This window comes from Podarcis pityusensis (genome assembly GCF_964106645.2).
Source record: "Podarcis pityusensis genome assembly, chromosome: 3".
Lineage (NCBI taxonomy): Eukaryota > Metazoa > Chordata > Lepidosauria > Squamata > Lacertidae > Podarcis > Podarcis pityusensis.
The window spans coordinates 94919648-94931220 of record NC_138026.1 but is presented as its reverse complement, the minus strand read 5'-3'; the positions used below and the strand labels follow the sequence as shown (position 1 = coordinate 94931220).

The 11573-nt window shown below is 43.9% G+C and overlaps 1 long non-coding RNA gene across 1 annotated transcript; it reads right to left on the bottom strand.

The window, feature by feature from the left end:
- Positions 1-4745: 4745 nt before the first annotated feature.
- On the bottom strand, positions 4746-7495 carry LOC308473078. The gene is made up of 3 exons (XR_013983895.1): positions 7385-7495; positions 6587-6653; positions 4746-5022 (listed from the first exon to the last, which is right to left on the bottom strand). It is a non-coding gene; the product is annotated as an uncharacterized lncRNA (long non-coding RNA).
- Between the last annotated feature and the right edge of the window lie 4078 nt (positions 7496-11573).

Below are 11573 nucleotides of genomic sequence, written 5' to 3'. Positions count from 1 at the left end.
AAAGGGGATAAGGAGGGAAGAGGAAAACAAACCCAGGAACCAAATTGTTGATGGTGCAGATAAAATAAATAAATCAAGAATAAGTCATGATGACCAGCTCAGATGGAAACAGGCAGCTCACATTTCAACAAAAAGGGCATGGCGACTCCTAAGGAATAGTACGGCAATCCTGATCCATGACTCTCAGGGTTCTAGTTTCTTGAAAACAAGCCTACAGAAATAAAAACGAGAAAAAAGATGAGGAGCTCCCATGCCTTATTAAAGGCATATGGCATGCCATTTCACACAAGAGTTGTAAAAAAACCCTCTTTGTCTACACAGGGCTTTGGCAGAGATCTTATGAAATGCCTTCCATTAATTTAATGTCATTCTTTCTTGTCTGAGTAGGTCTGGGACAGACTAAGAGCTCTTAACAGGATACTTAATACCTTTAATTGGACACCCTAGGAACTATTGGTTGAAGGGTGGTATAGAAATGTTTGAAACAAGTAACTAGGGACAAAGTAATAACTGTACCTGGTAATCTGGGTCTGGAGAGGCAAGACCCCCCCCCTGCACCCGAATATGATTGTACGAGAAAAACATAAATTTGGGGGGACATCAAACTACATGCAATGTTAGTTTGGCTATAATACAAAATGTTACAGTACTTGCAGTAATTTCTAGTTTTGCCTGACTTGAAGTTCTCAGTTATTTCCATATCAGCCTATATACTGATTTTCGGTCATATTTTCAAGTGTGGATATTCTGTCCATTTCAAGATTGAGACACACTTTAAAGAACTTAGTAAATGTTGGGAAGCACCTGCTTCCATTCTGACTTCTTATATGTTTAGCAAGGTAAGTCTCTGAAATCTTGGATGCAGTGGGATGCACACAATTGGGATACAGAGAAAGTGCAAAGGACAGAGGCAAGGGTGGATGAAGCGACCATTACAGGAAGGATAATATAATGTAGGATCCCTACTTTTAAATAATAAAAAAATTAAGGTGCTCTCTGTGAAAATCCCTGGATCTATCTGCCTACAATTTGGCTGGCTCAATCCACCATGAAGCAGCTGCTATGCCAGAAAATTCCATCCACTTCTGTGAAAGGAAAAAGAAAGCTGTAGGCTTTTTTTTTCTTTCACATTCCCCACTATAGTAAATAGGGACTTTTTAACAAATCTAATTCAATCCTAAATGAGTCAAATGAGAGCAGCTGTGAATTAGATTGGGCTGCTTCCCAAAGTTACAGATACAAGAGGAACCTTGTGGCTGGTACATAGACCCTTTGATATGCAGCCTAGGCTATCAAGGTCTACCAGTTACTCCAGGACATTGCTGAGCCACCTTGTATTGTTTGCCTCAAACGTAGGATGGCTAAATGTGGTTTTGAAACCCATGTATAAGTCTCTTTCCAAGGTGCTGAACCCACCTTCCTCTTTGCCAGCCTGAACTACTACTTGTGGCATATGAACTGTTGCCCTTCCTGTTTGCTCCAGTCTTCCCTTAGTTCTGCTTGGTTTCTAAATGCTTATCGCAGGGGGCCATATAAGGAAATTCCCCAATATTAGCCTCCCCAACCCCATTACCTCTGTGCTAGTAACTAAGGTTATGGTCCAAACAATGTGGGCATTGCCCCGCCTGGGTTTTGCCTTCTATGTAACTAACCACCTTTTCCATTCTACAACAGTGGGATATTAACATTTCAGGCTACAAAGACATTTTAATCAGTGTCAGCCATTTTGTGTAGATAAGCATTCCAAACATCATACATTGTGCTGTTTTTTTGCTAATTCACCAAAACAGTCCTAGTGGTTTGGGTTAATTTCTACAGTGGTACCTCGGGTTAAGAACTTAATTCATTCTGGAGGTCTGTTCTTAATCTGAAACTGTTCTTAACCTGAGGTAGCACTTTAGCTAGTGGGGCCTCCTGCTGCTGCTGCGCTGCCGTGGCGGCGCGATTTCTGTTCTCATCCTGAAGCAAAGTTCTTAACCCGAGGTACTATTTCTGGGTTAGCGGAGTCTGTAACCTGAAGCATCTGTAACCTGAAGCGTCTGTAACCTGAGGTACCACTGTATTAAATAAGCAAAACAGCATTGGTATTTATTACAGAGTAAACATATTCATTGCAATAACCACTGTGGCATGTAGCTGTCTCCAGTAAAGATCTTCAAAGTACAGTGGTACCTCTGGTGGCGAACGGGATCCGTTCCGGAGGCCTGTTCGCAACATGAATAGAACGCAACCCACAGCGGCACGTCTGCGCATGTGCGAGCAGTGAAACCTGGAAGTAACCCTTTCCAGTACTTCCGGGTCACCACAGGACACAACCTGAAAAAACGTATCATGAAGCAAACGTAACACGAGGTATGACTGTAATAGCAAGACTGTAAGATACATGTTGCACAATTGTGCTGGTCCCGGGGGGAAGGTTACCGTTATCGTAGTCAAAGAACAGTCCTGAGTCACTAGCCTGGAAACAGTTCACAAGGAGCGAGGCGAGGTCCGAAGCGGGAAGCCGGGCGGGGTACAGGAACACTGGAAGGTCAGGTCTGGGTCCGGGTAGGAGCAGGTACTCAACGACGACGTTGCTCCCGCAACCTGGGACCGGGCTGACTGGCCTTTATCTTCTCTGAGGCCAGGGGCGGTCCCGGCCCCCAGGAGACCCGCCTCCCCTGGCCTTAAGGTGAGCACTCCTCCTGGGAGAAACCAGTTCCCTTCGCCTCTCTGCCCTAAGCCTCTGCAGTTCAGGAGAGGCTGAAGGGTTAATGGACCCAGGGGGAGACTCACCTGTAGGCACTGAGTCCTCAACCACCTCCGGAGCCAGAGTGGATTCACCTGGTGCCTGCTCCTGAGGATCCGGCACAGGTGCAGGCGCTTCAGATTCAGGGCCCTGCCCCAGTTCAGCCGGCCCTGGAGGCGGGGACTCCTGTGCAGGCTGGGATTCCTCTGGTTCAGCCTCTGAATCGGAATCCCAGGCCATCACAACAATGGATGAAAGAGTCTTTATTCAGGGTTGGGGAACAATTGGTTAGAGTGTGGTACTGATAATGCCAAGGTTGCAGGTTCGATCCCCATATGGGACAGCTGCATATTCCTGCCTGCAGCGGGTTGGACTAGATGATCCTTGGGGTCCTTTGCAACTCTACAGTTCTGTGATTCCTAACCCTATATTGAGAACTACTGGGGAAAACAGTGGTAGACCATCTGCCTTGCATGCAGAATTCCTAGCATCTCCAGGTAGGTCTGGGAGAGACCCCTGTCTAATAATACCCTAAGGAGCTGCTGCCAGTCTGTGTAGACATTAGTGAGTGAGGTGGACTAGCAGTCTGACTCAATATAAATATACTAAGTTCATAGTAACCTATGTGTAGGTTGATTTCATTGTGAAAGGTCAAACTCCCCCAAACATTTTTTTTAAAGCAATGTTTTTATTTATTTTCATAGTACAGAAGATAAGTTTTGAGAAAACAATTTGTTACGACGGTAAACAACAAAAAAACTTGCCCTGACAAAAATCTGTTGACTTCAGGAGTGCTTCTCGTTCTGCAGTTCTCAGACTTTTATATCCTGACCTGATCTTAATTATAGCCAATTAAAGTCTTTGCATTCAAATCAATGGGCTTTACATTAGCTACATGATTCCTTGGGAATATAGGAATAAAGCCGAAAGACCAACGCAAACCGTTTCTGCATGGACCTTTCACACACACACACACACACACACACACACACACACACACGGAAAAACAAGGAGACAAAATAACTATTGAGTGAGACAGGAGGATGGGAGGGAAATCCAGTATTGCATCAAGCACTAGCCTCAGGTTCTGTGACAGCAGAAATAAGGTGACATGGAGCCATACATGAGTGGACAACATGTCAGCTACACAGAGGCCTTTTTTATCCTCACACATGTCCCCTAACCGGCAGTTTACCCCCTTCAGACACAATGTTAAGAGACGCAGGAAGAATGTTCTCTTTTTGAAAAGTGTCACATAAAGTAGCTTACCAGCTTGGTTGGCAGAAAATCATATTTTCTGATATCTGATGTCACATTTTATTAGATTTAGGGTACTATTATCCTACTTACTTAGGGGTTTAAAAGTATCCTTTTTATAGCTAATGCCACAGGTAGAATGTTAAACTGGTGGCGAGGTTTTTTTGCAGTAAAAAGATGAGACTGTTCTTTGCGTGTGGCTATAGATTTTTTTTATATTAAAAAAAACCTTTCTTTTTTAGTGCCCTAAACAATGCATTTTTTATCAGTGTTTTTCATCCAAGGTCCTTTAAAACTTTTTACCTGGTTATTAAAGTCTTCCATTACATATAACATGAATCTCAATTGTGAGATTAGACATGCGAAAGAAATCACAATATAATATTTGACACAGTTGTAAATGATGGATAAGAAACAAGGATCATTCTGATGTCTTTTTAAAAAGTAGATTGTATCAGACAAAATCAGGGACCCTGGATCACATTTGACCCTCTTAGGAACTGTTGAGAGCAGCGCAATATACCCATTTCAGAGAAGGAAAACTGGCAAAGTTCAGAACTCACCGCCCCCCGAAAAAACCAGGCAAAACACTTACACACCCCAAAATAGGAGACAAAAAAGTCAACATCCCTCCCCCTGAATCCAGGGAAACAGTGGTGGCTGGTAGCCCCTGGACCTGGTGGGGCAGCCTGCGGCCAATGAGGCCATATAGGTGGGTGCAATAAGGTCACATGGATGGGAAAAGGTCACATGGGTGGGGCCAAGTTGTTTTGGTTCTTTTCCCATCCTCCTCCCTTGCAAAGGTGTAAACACAAAAGCATTGCAGTCCTTACTAGGGTTGCCATGTGTCCTCTTTTTCCAGGACACATCCTCTTTTTCAGGGGTAACATTTATGTCCGGGTAGATTTTTTTAAAATTTGCCAAAATGTCTCTGGCTATACTTTCTGGATGAGACATAGAGATAACTGGTGGATGAAGACTTACTTTCCTCTTCTCTTCTCCTGCCTCTCTCAGCAATATATCACAGCTTCTGTAGCCTACATATAGTAGGGGTATTTAAAATGAGAGTCATCATAGCGTCCTCTTTTTTTGCAGTTTCAGAAACCTAGTGTCACTCATGCACTAACAGTGAAATCCAGGACGAGTCTCAATTCAGTAGGGTTTATTTCTAGTGGAATAGGATTGGAACCCAAATGATTGATTGATAGATAGATAGATAGATAGATAGATGGATAGATGATAGAAAGACAGATTTAGCCATATGAGAAATGTTTTAATTAATTAATTAACAGCCCCAGTGAATGGGTGCTCTTGACATTCATACACCGGTCTCCTTAAAGACTGCAATATTTTGCTTATCCAGAAGCAGTGAAACGGAAGCCAAGATGCTGCTTCAGGGCGATTGACTTGGATTTCAGTGCTGGCTAACCCCATTCATTTGTTAGATTAGAACTGTAATAACTGAGCCCATTGGAAAAAGGTTTCTGTTCATTTTGTCAGCTTGGCTTTGGTGATGCAATGTCATGGCGGGATTCATTTGAAGGACCTTCGTATGGGCTGATGTTTGGCAGGTGACACAAGAACTGGATTATAGGGAGGGCTCAGGGGAATTGTGTTCTCAGAGTCAAGCCAAGAGGCATCAGTGGAGTATCAATCAGAGGGAAGAATCTAGGCAAGTGGGAGTAGAGATAGTGGAACTGGAAGAGACTCATGTTGCAGGAGACAGCTGTGTAGGCTTTTGGAAGGTAGACACAGGGAAGAGCTGGGAGCCTTTGGAACCAGGGCTGACTAAAACTAGGAGGTGCATTGAATGAAGATTGACTCCTTCATGTAATGACCTCCCTTACTTCAGCAATTTTTCAGACAGCCCTGTGAATGGGACCCAAATGTTCACCAACTCAGAATGAAGGCAGGAAGCAGTGCCCTTACATTGACTTGGTTTTGTTAAATCATCAAATGCCAAATCTGATCAGCTATGTGGTGTCATCAGGAAGTTTTGCATTCCAGCCCTTACTCCGTTTTGGCTTTGTGACATTATCCATATTGTCAAATCTGATTGACTGCAGGATGTGACATCATCATATCACCTATGTAATCCTTGAATTGGCCAAGATTTCCTTAGGAAAGCCTCCACCCCTGTTTGGGGGGGGGGGGAAATGTACCTGTGCTGCAGAAGAAATAAATACTTGCAAGCCGCATGTGAACAATGCACGGAAATGTAAACCTTGGAGGAGGGTCATTAAACTTTTCACCAATCCTAAGTCTCCCCTCTTACCCTAAAAACTAACTGGTGGAAAAAAGGTTTGCTGCACAGCACACATAGATGGACACCAGCCAGCAAAAGAGTGGGCCAATTCATATACAAGTGAACAGCATGTGTACAACAGGACAGGATGTCAGAGATAAAACAAGAGCCAGAAACAAAGAACCAAGAGGTAAGATTGATGGGACACAGCAGAGCAGAGCCAGGAAGACTTCCTTGCTCAAAGTCTCAGCCCATACAGCCCTTTATGCCATTTTACTGGTCAATGCCGTTGAAAATCATTGGTATGTTTTTAAAAAATGTATATTTTCTATACAAAGTTTGCATAAAGTACTCACAGATGGGCAGAAAGGGATGGTATGAGATGCAATGGCACACAGCAGAAAGGAATGGAACAGTATAGACCTGTGAGATTGAGGTAGAATGATCTGGTCAGCCTAGCCCTCTTAAAGATATCTCTTAAAGAGGCTCTATCTGTGCAGAACTGTTTGAATACTATATATAAGCCTTTAGACGAGAGTAGCTATCCCTTCTTATAAAAGCAGTAACAGGCACTCTTGGCTCAGAGAGGACCTTCATCCTATTAAAAGCAATTGACTGGGTTTAGTTGCATTTCTTGTTGATTTCAATGGGACTTGGCCATGCAGTGACTGAGTTTTACATGGGTTTTGACGCCAATGGAAAACTCAGTAAACTGTGGGGATGTCCTGATTCTGTCCTTCATCGTTTAACCCATCAATGAACTGTCTCAGCAAGGAGAATGGTCTTCATTACAGAGGTGAATTAACTTGATAGTTGCCTGACTCTTGTTCATTGCATAGCTTTAGGAGTTGAATGCGTGACCTCCAAGAGCGCCCTACTCCAGTAGAGATTTTATCTCACAATCAGCTGAGATTGAGAGTTTACCAATATTTAAAGAATGCCACCGAGCACCAGGTTCCATGCGTTTGTCTCCTGTACCCGTCCAATTAGAAAAATAATCCATTACAGAAAATCTTGATTAAAGAGTTGACTTATTCTCTGCTTTGATTAAAATCCAACATTACACTGAAATCAATTGTTCGGTCTTTTTGTGAAACCTTTATAAAGTGCAGATAGAAGACCAATCGGCCCGTTCTCCCTTAGTTCCCACTCACCTTTCCGTGTCCTCTGATTATAACATCCAATGAAAGAAGGAGCCATTATTTCGATTGCTTCCCTCCATCACTCTTGCTACTTTTTTTTTTTAACTACACAATGCAGGCCTGCCTGTCTCTGCTGAACTTGGGGCTCACTTTCTCTCAGTGCAATCCTTTTTAAAGGCCCTCGTGCCAGTGGCCATCACAAAAACATATTGTGACAACATGGTCCCTGGGCAAGTTACGTGTTGCATGATAAGCAAGCTTCCCTTTTGTTTGCTTGAACTTAAACTTATTGCCGGTCAGTTTCATTGGATGACCCCCAGCTCTGGAGAGCTTGCAGTGAGTGAATAGCATTTTGAGAGAGATGGGCTCAGATGTCTGCCTGGCCATCATCAACTGTGCCCAACTAAAGCATATTTTGATTACAACACAGAGTTGCGGGAAATAGCATAAACCAGCCCTTGTCCTTAGCTCCCCGTAGTTCCAGCCTTTGAGTTGGTTCAGGAATGGACAACCTCAGGCAGAATGTGGCCGTTGAGACCACACCCTTGTTGCAGGTTTTCCCAGTCAATAACGACAGACATGGGTTCTTTCAGAGGAAGGTCAGAATTTATTCACCTGTGCAGGGGCAGCAGTGAGAATCATTTCTCAAAGGCTGTGCCCCGTTTGCTCTTTGGGCCTGCTTTTTATGGTATGTGACAAACAGCTTACACAATATTACTCAATCAGGCAAAGAAAGTGGAACTTTACAGAACCAGGCAAAAACAAGAACTTCTCTAGCCTTCTCTCCCTCCTGCCCTGTCCTGTCTGCCCCAAACTGCGAGCATGTGCAGATTTCTTGCCCAAACTGCAAACGTGCAAGTTTAAAAATGGACACTAGTTCACGCCGTCTGACAGCACAGAAGACACCAGTTAGCTCATCTTCTTGTGACTGACTTTCTGGCATAAATGGCTTACATGGCACTTTCTGCTAGTCTCCAGGGTGGGGGCTGTTGGGGGAGATCTTGCCTCATTCTACACCCTCACCGGGCCTGCTTTGGACCTTTCGCTGAGGGTTTTTGCCTAGCTGGAAATGTCCATGAACTCTGATAATGCTTTTTGTTTGCCTGGATGAGGAACATGGAGAGACGTGTGACTGTGCAGATAGGGAGAGGTGTGTGAGTATGCAGAAATTAGCTTCCTATACAAACCAAAACATTCACATTTGTTGCCCACCCACTGCAGGTATGTGGCATTCAAAAGGTTTCCCAAATGGGATGATGGCAAAAATCAGGTTTAGATGTGACAAGTTCCAAAGCCATAAATACCGCAAGAAGCATAAACACAGGACCTCCACATGTACAGTGGGGCGGCCGTCTCCCCCCCGACTCATGTGCCCCCCAAAATTGGCTTGGGGGTGGGAGTGGAAAACCTAAGGGTTGTGCGGAAGGAGAGGAGGGGTGATCATTCTTTCTGGAAAGCTGAAGTGCTTGCTGTGACAGAAGAATCAGAAGAGCACAACTGAATTCTTCCCTCAGAAATAACAATAGACAAGTGAGACCTGCAACAAAATGTTGCAGTTTGAAGGGTCTCCTATTTAGGGTTCTGACCATGCCCCCTTTGCAGTGTACTCCACTCCTTTCTCCCGCCCCACCTGACTTCCTGTTTTTTTCTCCCAGGAGCCAGTCAGCATGTCCAGGCCTTGCTGGGCTTTTGGTTTGTTTCCTCCCTTTAAGAGTACCCCCCCCCAAAGATTGTTTTGTATATTTTAGCATCTTGACTTGAGGTTCCCCACGTTTGCTGATATGTTATTCTTGTGCCTGGATGGTATTGTTTTGGCTACAGCAGGACTGGCACATGGATAATGTGCTTGCGATCAGTGTGCTTAAAAACAAACCCCTGATGTTTATCTGAGTTGCTTTGTGCTCTTTCCTCTTCAACTGTAATTTTGATTTTGAGTTGCTCTGTATAAAACAATGATCTGTGTCCATCATTAACTGTAGTGGGGGATCCAAAACTGGCTATAGCTTTACAGGCCCAGTAGCCTCTGCACAGTGGACTAAGCCTTCCAAACTGCAGGCAAATAGGACTGGGGGCTTTTTGTGGGGGGCGTAAAGGAGATTGTAGGGCGGGGTGGGGAGTTGTCCCTGGTTCTTTCTTATTTTAAAATAATTAAGAGGTGACAAGGTGGTGTACATTTTTTTAAAAAAGCTTTGCAGATTCATACCAGCTCTGATACTTCTCTTTGTAAGGCCTATCTAGATTGTTGCTTGCGGAATTCTGAAGAGCTCTGTGGTTTTCCTTTGTTTGAGCAGAGCCACAGAAATATTCCCCCCCCCCAACTTAAATGACGCTTTAAACTTAAAAAACAACCAGCTTCAACTACTGTGCTTTAATAAGAAAACAAAGCAGCTCAGAGCTCTTCCGAACTCTGCTGGCAGCATTTTCACAACCTCATTTCTTGCAAAGCCAATGGATCTTGGGCATAGCTGTCAACGTTTCCCTTTTTTAAAGGGAAATTTCCTTATTCCGAATAGGATTCCTCACAAGAAAAGGGAAAAGTTGACAGCTATGATCTAGAGGGCTATAGAGCTATAGGAAAGCAATGGAGTTGCAAAATGGCTTTATGTGTGGGGCCTGATTTGGCTCAGGGGGGTTTACTGACATTGTGCTTTGACTTGGGGGGGGGGGGGGAGAGATGCAAAATCACCTCAATACAATACCTTGTGTCATTATTCAAGCCTTCACAGAACTCATGCACACCCATTGTATATTAGCACAGTCGGACAACCTACCGCTATCAAGATGTTGCTGGACTCCCAACTCCCATCAATACCAGACAAAATGGCCAGCATCTGGAGGCCACAGGATTCCTTTCTCGTGTATATAGCATGATATGATGGACCTGGCCATAAGAGAATCCAGCCTGATTCACACAGAGGGTCTAATTATTTTTATGTAGTTGTAAGGCAGAAGGGAAGCAAATTTAGGAGCCAACGCCTCAAATCCTTTTGAGAGGGTCCTTTTGGATGAAGATGTAGAGCACACCAAACGGAAAAGATGTGCTGGCAAACGACACCCAAAAAAAAAGTGGCAGAAAGTATTTCGTCCCAACATTTTGCTATCGCGGAAAAGCATCTTTTGTGTAATTAAACAACAATGACAAAAAGCCACTGATTGTGGCAGAAGAAAAGAAAAGCAGACGAATGGAAAGCAGAGGGAAAATGTCAGCTGCAAAGCTCTCATTTTGGAAATCTACAATGTGGTGATTGATAGGCCTACTATTTTTCAAGCTCTGTCACAGCTGAAGTATAAAGCTGTCAGCGCACATGATAATGATGGATGCGCTAAAACATGCAAATAGCATGAAAAATCATTTCTCACATAATTTTGGAAGATGAGAAGAGTTCTGAACTGAGGGGGGAAAGGGGAAGAGAGGTCATGCTTAACATTCAGCCAAGTGGAATGGAAGGTTGCTGGGCTGCTTCTGCCGCCTGTGCCCTTAATTGCTAGGCAAGTTAAACAATGAGTTATACGGGCGCTCTGCAAATTTTCCCACAGAGATTGTGCTGTGTGGCCCACTTGGAAACAGGGGAGGGTTTATTATGAGGGTTGAATGGGTGGAGTAGGGAAGGGGGGGAATCAGGATAGAAAACATACTGGAAGAGGTTATCCATGCTAGCAAACCTTCGCTGAGGAAACAGGTGAGGGAAAAACCCAGAATCACTTGGGTGACTCTGTCGCTTTAAGAACGTGCAGAGTATTTCAGAGGTGACATTTACAGTTTACCATCAATACGGGGGTGTTTCAGTTAATTAGCTACTTTTATTAACACAAAGTCCAGTAAAATCCTATGTAAGCATTAAAACGGTAAATCAGAGCTATCCCCAGGCAGATATCACTCCTGTGGTGAAGCACTGTGACTTAAATAGGTAGTGCCAGTTCTCAAATGAGGGGATAAGTATGTGTAACTGCATTCTCTTGCACTGTTCTCCTGCTGCCCTTGCATCTTTCTCTCCCTCTGTTGAAATTACTCAGATTGTAAACTCCTCAGGGCAGAGACCTAATTTTTTGCTTACGTTACCCTGTAAGGCAAAATACATTGATGGATATATTACATAACCATACCCACACTAAGGCCGCAACCCTATTCGCAGTTACCTGGGAGTAAGTTCCACTGAACTCAGTGGGCCTCACCTTTGAGTAGGCATTTATAAGTTTGCGC